Below are 9,936 nucleotides of genomic sequence, written 5' to 3' on the forward strand. Positions count from 1 at the left end.
GCTGTCACAACTCTCCTACACTACAAGAGGATCTCGACCCGAGATCCAAGAATGAAAGGGGAAGAGGATGAGAAAGCAAGAGGTAAAACTTAATCGCTTCTTTGACAAATGAGTGAAACCAACAATCCTTGAAGGTTGCAAGCGATGAGGAATGATATGAGAAACAAGCAAGAATTCATGGAAAATTTCGGCAGCACTTCGATAGGAAAATGGGACAAAAAATTCGATAAAATGGGAGAAATAGACAATATTCATATCAAACAACTAAGTAGAACAAGGGAACACCATTATCTTGATAGAACAACATGATTGACCCAAAAGAGGAACATCACAACAACTCTGGACCAAGAGAATATAAACTAGATCATTGGGATCAAAGAATGAATAAGAGAATGAAAACTACTATCACAAGAATCTTGAAGAACACCTTGAGACAAAGAATTGATACCATGAGCACCACCATGACGAACCTCTTGGGGAACACCGGAATGAAATGATAAAAGAATAAGATTAAAGGCCTTGCAATGATTTAGATCAAGCTTCTCAAAGAGATACTTGATAGAACTTGGAACTTCGGAAAAGAAAGATAAGAACACTTGAGAAAAAGGAATTGATATCGTGAGCCCCTCCGAAAGAAGAATTGAAATCATTTTATGAAACAAGAATAAGAATTATGTTATGCTTATCCTTCATCAAATTAAATTGACGACAATCAACGGATTTAGCAAACGACTTAATTTTCTTGAAAGCTTAAAGAGAGATGGATAAAGCACAAACTTAAGATGTCTGGAAACAACCACCGGCAAGAATTGCAACTGAATGAGGCAACCATGAATGAATGGAGATACATGAGAATGAAGAGATCATGAGCCACCTAATAGAAGAAAACTTAAACAAGGCACCGGAATAACTGAGAGACGAACGAAGAGACAACAATTGAGAAGAATTGAGGATGAAAGCTGAAAGATGAGAACGAAGAATCTTCTAAAATGATGGCCTTCGGAGGATCAAGAATGAAAACAACTCAGAAATGCACCGGATAGCAAGAAAGGGATTGCTCAAGATTGACAACAATTAGGATGATGGCACCAAGCTGAAATGACGAAAAATGGACCAAGATTTGATAGAAACTCTCCTTCGAATCTTCAATGGAGAGAATGACGAGAAGGACCTCACCAAGAATAACTGAGACACTCCAGACTAAAAAAGAATGAAATGTTGAGCCAAATAAGAGAATTAATTCAAATAGATCTTGAAGAAGTAATATGACTGATGGAAATCATACTTACGTCATAGTTGAAAAGATTTAGAGATCTCCAAAAATAGAAGAGACATATAAGATCCTGGGAAAACCTGTGGGTTATGGGCCCACTCAAAGAAAGCATCGTTGAAAGGATTTCTTAGAAAGAGATCTATTGCACCAGTATAAGGAAAACTAGATGAGGTTGAGAACCTCGAAAGAATGAAAGATCTGGAACAAGAAACTCTAAGATATCTTCAACACACCGGATAGAAAAGAGATGAATGAATAACACGATAGGCTGATAAGAATCTTCAACATGGGAAAGAATTTACAAGGATGAAAAGGATATGATGAACACGGCAAACTGAATTAAATTCACCGGTATGGATGACAAGAATGAACAAATATGACACGAATGTCCTGAGAATCTTCACAATGAATCACCGGGTAAGAGAGAAAAGAACAGACAGCGGAAGCACAATGAAAAGAACACTCTTGGATGAAAATTGAATCAGTGAAGAAAAGGGTGGGAGGGCAGGGAAAAACAAAGACAACTTGAGACAGATGAGACAAACTCCGGAAAAGAATTGAGAGAATGATCTTGCAGAATTTGGAAAGGATATGATTAACTGAAGAGAAGCACACCGGTTGGAAAAGAATTAACATGACGACTCCGGTTGACAAGAATTGATAGACAATTTGATTTGAGCCAAAGAACTAATTAGCATTCCCATAGAAATATGAGAACCGCTCTTGGAAAGATATGAAATCACCATTTGACATCAAAGCAACTTGAATTACCATATTCCAACTAAAATAAGGATGTGGCTTGCAATTAGCCAGAACAAACTCATGAGAAAGATTTCGTCCGATACTTTCGTGGACAGGATCGCACGGGCTCGAACCTTATAGTAGCCATCATGTAGAAGGCAGTGCACAGGACATACAAAGCGTCCCCGAGTCGTAGCAAGCTACAAGGACTCTTTAAGACACAACAAGAACCACTGTAAGACGACCATCAACAAACAAATCCACTAGATGTCGAACCCCAACCTAACATCATGCATTTGTTGGAAGATTGTCCTATAAGTAACTACTTGAATTCCCATGTAAGATTTCCCGAAATTTCTGGTCATGCAATCTGGTACACGGATACAAGGAGTAATATATCACACAACTCCTATACTAACTTGTCCAATGTATCACATCCATCAACACATAACCAGAATCTCGGACCTTCATCTACTACAGACCCTCGTGATCACAACGATACAAAGTATGGGAGTACTCCCGAACAATCTGCACCAGTACTGGGGACATCGGGGTTATCTCACCACTACTAGTATTGAAGCAATTACGAACATCCTTCATTGTGAGATACTCAGAAATCTGAATGATAACGATGTGCTCGAGAATCCCCTGGAGCTCAACTCCCCGGAAGAAATCAAGTCAGATAGGAGGCACCAAGACAGAACTCCATCACATCGACATCATATAGATTCCAAAAATATCCGCGTGATCCTAAAAAAATTTGAGTGAGAAGAGGAGTAGAATTAAATTATTACGTCAAGATTCCTCTCTAGAGCATAGAAGAGGAGAAAAAGAATCCTACTCTCCGATATATAACTAGACTCAAAGTAGTTTTTCACTAGACTCGACTCGGCCAAGTTCGATCAATCAAGGGAGCTCCTAGGTCGGTATTGCTCTGATACCAACTTGTCACGCCCAAGATGCGATCCTATCCTCAATTTAGCACGAGGGCCTCGTCAGGGATAGAAGCACATCTCGTCGTTTCGTAAGAATGGATATCGTTACAAGTACATGTACTGAAAAGAAGAGATATATAGAATTGGCTTACACTCGCCACAAGCTACATCAGAGTCACGTCAGGGATAGAGCAGGGTCCACTATAAGAAATAAGCTCGTTTATGACAAAAAATAATGACGTCGGTTGAATTGGTCATAGATCTGTGACTAAAATTTACAAAAAGGTCATGAAGTGTCTAAGAGGGTCCAAACCCTATAAAATTTTGACCATCTCTATCAAGAAGGTCATAATCCTATTGCACAAAATGGTCACTGGCATGTGTAGGTCTATTTGTGCCCGCATTGTAGGTCCTTCATGACAAAATTAAGAAGGTCAAAGGCTTAAATAGAGGTGACTAGGCAGACAACTTGACAAATTCGCCTACATGTCTTGTATAGGTGTCGACAAGGCCACAAAGTATAAGTACGTTGACAGGTCGAAATTTATATTTTCTTGATTGCCCTCGATATTTTTGGGCATTCTTTCCTACCCAAATCATTGTTATTTTGTTTTGAATTTGTTATGCCCGTTTCAAAATGCGGTCGAAACGGCGGGCATGACCGTTCATAGCTAGGGGTTGAATCTTGCCAAAATTTTGTTGGATCTCTGGTTAAATAGATACTTTTGTACCTATAAATGATTTTTGAAAAAAATAAATAGCAAATTATGAGACACCTGCAGTTCAAATTTGACCCGCTTCCAACAAAATCGGCAGAATTTTTTTTTTTCACGAGAGGTGGATAAAAGCTTTTGACACCCAACCATTTGGTTAATTATATATTAAATATGTACTAGTATTTGAGAAAATTGATGGAGTCCAATTTTGCAACAAATATTTGATAGGTTCTTTACAAAAAAAACCATTTTTGCCACTCAGAAAATGATTAAAAATAACTAGAAAGATCGGAAATGCATACAAATTGGTCCTCATCCATAAAATGTGGTCTAACTCTACTGAAAATTTGTGTGGTGCCTTTTTGGTAAATATTTTGATAGATATTTCACAAACTTCCTCTACTTTTAGTACCTAAAAATTATTTTAAATCATTGATTTTCCGAACCAATCACAACTCTTCCCATGGATTGATGACATGGCGCCCATCCATCCATCCATCCATCTCTCCATCCCACATCCATCCATCCATCTATCTCAGATCCCCCACCCGCAACCCAAACCCTAGCTCAGATCCCTTCCCCCCATCGCACTCTTCCTCCCTCGTCCCCTTCTCCTCGCCGCCGCCACCAGCCCACCACCTCCTTCGCGTGCCTGGCCTCCCACCTCCCATCACTTCCCTCCCACCCCGCCCAACACATCCATCTCTCCTCTCCTGCAACCCCTCTCTCTCCCCTCTGGATGCTGGACATGGAGGAGTCCGCGCAGTTGAAGAGGTTCCGATGAGATCGGAGCCCCGACGGTTGAAGATGTCCCGGTGAGAACGGACCCTCCAAAGGGCGCGGGGACGAGCGCGGATGGCTGGCGCCCCTACACCATGCGGGAGCTGCTCGGGAAGGCCGCCGAGGATCCCATCCCGTCACGTCCCCCAGATCCGTCCCGCCTCTCCGACCCAAGCTCTCCAGGAGGAGGAGCGACGATGGGCGAGGGGATGGAGGGCCTGGTGTAGGACGCGGCGCTGATGCGGGAGTCGCTGGGGAGGAGCCAGGCAACCACGGACGTCGTAGTATCCATCCTCGACTCCTTCGACAGTCGCCTCTCCACGCTCGACGCCGCCATGCGCCCCATCCAGCTCTGCACCCACGCCGTCCGATCCAATCCCCTACCGGCCCGCCCCGCGCGCGTTCTACGGTTGTTGTTTGGATCTCCATTGTGTTGCGCTGCTGGCTAGAACTCTGGCCAGCCGGCGATTGAGTGTGGGGAAAGTTTAGTCTTTTGATGACGTGTTCAGTGCATTCTACTAGTACATCTCACGGTGTTGTTTGCAAGCAAGCTTAGGTTTGCTGCTAGCTAGTTTCCGTCAGTGTGTTGAGTGCAAGCTTAAGTTTGCTGCTAGTGTCAGTTACCAGTAAGGTTTTTAGGTCTTTAGAGTCTATCTGGAGATAGAATTAAAACTCATGTGTACGCACTCGTTTTGCCTTCCGTGGTTCCATCCCGATCTCATCTGCTAGCGCGACTACTTGTATGCTTTTTACCTCTCTGAAAAAAAGTCTTGTGTTGTCTCCTGGTAGAATTATGGCTCTCTACTGCTGCAGACATGACTTTGCTTTTTTCTCTACACATGATGATGCAACTACATATGGACTGTTGTCTGTTTATTATGTAAGTGCATAGTTGTGTCTACTTGCCCATTGTTTAGGAGGCAGAGAATTGACAGGTGTAGTATCTACCAGGGATACCAAAGTGTGGTACTAGTTCATTGTATATGTAGTTCTACTAGTAGCAGTCAAAATAATCCAGGAAGGATAAGAGTTCTACTAGTTCAATTCTTGTTATATCCTAAATCTTGCATGTGGTTCAGAATGAATGATGGATTATTATGTGGCTTTTCTAACATGTGATGCAGTAACATATACTAGAGTTCAATGTTAATACGTCAAGCCTAATAGAGTCCTTTTCTTTTGCTTGATTTCCATATTTTATTTGTGTTGACAGATAGTTTATTTTGGTTGCTTAACTCGGTATTTTTTGGTTCAAACTTCATGTTACTTGAGCTAACTGTAGAGCATTATATTGCTTAAAGTAAAAAGTGGATAAAAACAATTTTCCTTGATGTGTAAGTTCTGTACCAATTCATTTATACAAAGTCAAGTGCTTATTGTTATATATTTTTTTTTGAGTTACACCAACTTGCTCAATTTCAGGGCAGCATGTGGCTCAGTGGCTCTGCATGATATTGAACTAGGGCCTGCCATCATATGCATCATCAATTCTCCAGGCCTGGGTCAAAAACTTCTCCACATTGTTGTAGCTTATTTTCTTTGTGCATTTTTCCCATAGGGTTACCCCCCTCTGTTTAAAACTCCCTGTAAAGAAACTATTGATCGTGTAAGAAATTTAATGGAAATCGTTCAGGCGGGCAGTCGCCACCTGTAGACATTTAAAAAAAAGTTCAGCTTAGTAGGTGCGGTATTGAAATGCAGTCTGTGAAATACTGAATATATGGAGCCACCTAAACTACAAAAACCAGATGCTTACTAACGCCATTCCATTAGTTAAATTATAGCTTCAGGGGTTAAGCCAAGTGTTTGTTTAGCCAGTATCCACGTCCTATCTGTATGTAACCTTAGTCCACTACTTGCATTTTCTTGCTTGATTGATCATGTCACTGCTTTGGTTTTGCGCCTTTGCAAAACTACCAGGAGATGGCTAGACATTTTCTTGAACTAGTTATATATTTTTCCCTGTGCTTGTTGAACTCTTTGCCTATGAAATGTGCAGGATACATAAAGCATATTCCAGGGCGTCCCCAAAGAAAATGGTTCCTTCAGTTCAAAGGTATTCATAATTTTCATGCTTCCCTAATCGTTTCTAAGTTAAGTTTAGATGTTTTACACTTTTTTTAGCCGTGATCAAAGTTGTATCACTACCTGTTTTAGTTGTTTTCTCGTATAAACGTGACAATCAAACATAATACTTCAAGAAGTTCAGGCTTTATATGATACAAGAGTGGCAAGGGGAGAAACACAAAACTGTTATTTGGCTAATATTTTAATTTTAATATCAGGTCCTTTATAGAATGCTGGGTTAAAAAGATTGCATAATAAGAAATTAGAGCTCTGCATATAGATAGCTACTGGGTCATTTAAACAACAGAATGCTGACAATTATGTCATGTGAAAGAACTGTAGGAAACCCTATAGGGGTAACAATGCAAGTTTACTGTGGTGTCTAGTTGAGTTGATCGGTCCCTTTGGCTCACGAGTCCAGAACAGTACAACTTAATATATGTAGTTCAAATGGTGAAATCCATATAAGTTTTAAGATTATGTCCTGTTAATTGTTCCATTTGCTAGAGAGAGTGATAACTCAAAACTGCTATGGAGCTGATGTAAATTTAGTTGGCCACAATGGCTCATAAGTTTATTCCTTACTACATATATAGGCCAGTTAATCTTAATTTAGTGCAAGCTACTATTTTCTATAGATTGGAGTGCCGATGAGTCACCCAAAAGGTGTTTCCATTCATGCAGTAACTTTCTAACTGATACCTACATTATACTGTATCTTTTGATTTTGAATGTGTGCACATAAATTTTAGATGGAAATTTATCGGCCTGGGCTGGGAAGATAATGGAGACTGCTACACATGTTCCTTCGTTCCTCCGGAGCAATAAAGAAGATATGGCAGCTGGGGCTTCAATTGTATCACGCACACTTAGTATACACACATGAATATAGTTACAAGTCAAATCACATATTGTGCTCATTTCACAATGTAATGTAGGACCAGTTAACTGTTAGTCATTGTAACATGTTTGACTGAGATGAAGCTTCATTGCACCTTTCATTCTCTTTATGTGCTCATTTTAGTAATAGTTACTAGGTTCTAGGGCTGGAGTTGTAACTGGATGAAGCTTCATTGTAACTGGATTTGTAGTGGAGTTGAAGGCCTAACTATTTTATGTGGTGCATGTTTGTAAAGTTTATGCTTATTGCTTAAATGACCGGGACTATTTAACATAATGTTTTTTTGTCGGAATTATCTATGATGCCTAGTGTATGAAAACTGTGCAAAAATAAGGCCTGGTCCTAGATAAAAATAGTAATGGGCTGGAATATCAAATATTGATCTGAATTGTTGGGCCTAGCCCATTTAGTTGTTTGATTTGGATTGGGCTAGTAAAATTGTGACCTTATTTTTCAGTCATTGGTGATCCGCCACATCATCAGCTTAGCCACGTGGCTGATGCCATGTCAGCTTCTATGTGGTTCAGGTACACATGTAATGACCAAAAAAATTGGTCAAAGATTTTATGACCTAAGTTTTTTGGTCAAAGAATACTTGACCAAAATACTGAAAAGGTCATGGTTGTTCATTCTTGACGGCCAACTGTTGACCCTCTGAATTTGGTCAAAAAAAGGTCGTAACATGATACAAATGACGATTCTTTGACCAAAATGGTGGGTCATTATCGATCATATTTCTTGTAGTGGTCCGACTACGGACGAAAACAAACGAGAAAAGAAGAACGACGTGCTATCCCAGGTTGCCGGCCTGGAACCCATCCTAGATCGATGAAGAAGAAGAAGAAGCAACTCCAAATGAACAATCAACGCGCTCGCGTCAAGTATCCTTTACCTGTAGCTGCAACTAGTGTTGTAGTAATCTGTGAGCCACAAGGGACTCAACAATCTCGTTTCCAAGGTATCAAGACTAGCAACACTTAATAGGTGAGGTATGGTTAAGTGGTGAGGCTCCAGCAAGCGCCTAAGCATAATATGAGGTGGATAACTTACGAGTACAAGAATAAAGAGGGGGGATGATCTAAGCGTAAAGGACATGAACTACTGATGATCAAATGAATGATCCTGAACACCTATTTACGTCAGACATAACCCCACCGTGTCCTCGATCGGAGAAGGAACTCACGAAAGAGACAGTCACGGTTACGCACACGGTTGGCATGTTTTAATTAAGTTAAGTTCAAGTTATCTAGAACCAGTGTTAAACAAAGTTTCCACGTTGCCACATAACCGCGGGCACGGCTTTCCGAAAAGATTTAACCCTGCAGGGGTGCTCCAACTAGTCCATCACAAATTACCACAAGCCGCATAGAAATCCTCAATCACGAAGCTCGCGATATCGTCGGACTCCTTTGTGGAAAACCTCAACTCTGAGATTAGCCAAAGCATCACCGGAATCCCGATGCACAAGATATCTCATCAAAGGTAAAAATAATCTAGCAAGGCCACCCGGTGTGTCGACGAACCCGATAGGAGCCGCGTATCTCGTTCTCAGGACACACCGTCTATGCATAGTGGACGGTAGCCAAACCTCGAGTTGCCCCGAGGTGGCACCACCAACTGCTAGGTGGGTGGACCAACACTCATGCAGAGCACTGGGCCAGGGGGATTGATTAATTATCCTCGGGGTCCGGAAAGTCCCGATGCAATTTTATTACGTTATTAGGCAAATGTAGTACCAAAGTTGGGCCTTGCCAGACCAGCTTTAATCTACAACGAATTATCAAGGGGGTCCCCATAACAACCACGGTTGTGTTAGGAGCGCTCAATTATGGAACATAACACCGATAGCCGAAACTAAAGGGGCAAAGGTGGAACAAAACACCAGGGTAGAAAGGCCGAGCCTTCCACCTTTTACCAAGTATATAGGTCCATTAAATTAAATAGCATTTAATAGGGTGATACAACAAGGAACCCATGTTATCAGATGGAAGCAACTGCACCTGCAAATAGCAACGCTAACAACATGGTTAAGCAAGCAGTAACATAGTCAATCAGTGGTTTGCTAGGTTGTGAACAGGTTGAAGGTTTTCATGGCATTGTTGAGAGGCTGATATTTAACATGTGGTAGGCAACGAGACAAAGCGATAGAAACGATAATACTAGCATGGAAATGATAGTAATGGTATCTAGGGAAATGGTCATCTTGCCTGAGATCCCGCTTGGAAGAAGAATGACTCCGTGAAGCAGACGAACCGATGTAGTCGAACGGGTCCTCACAATCCGACACGCTTGCGGATCTCTATCGAGACAAAGGAAACCGGAAACAAGAATCAACACACGATATTCACCACATGATGCACAACACATATGATGCATGAGCAGCTCAATACACGCAAGTCACGGCATGGCAATTCACGACAATCAAACACTACACATTAAGTGAAGCTCGATATGCAACGAGTTGCATATCGACGAAACTCCACATTTAATTGTTTAGTTGTATCCCGATTACATACATACCTA

This window comes from Hordeum vulgare, chromosome 5H, assembly GCF_904849725.1.
Source record: "Hordeum vulgare subsp. vulgare chromosome 5H, MorexV3_pseudomolecules_assembly, whole genome shotgun sequence".
NCBI classification, from domain to species: Eukaryota; Viridiplantae; Streptophyta; class Magnoliopsida; order Poales; family Poaceae; genus Hordeum; species Hordeum vulgare.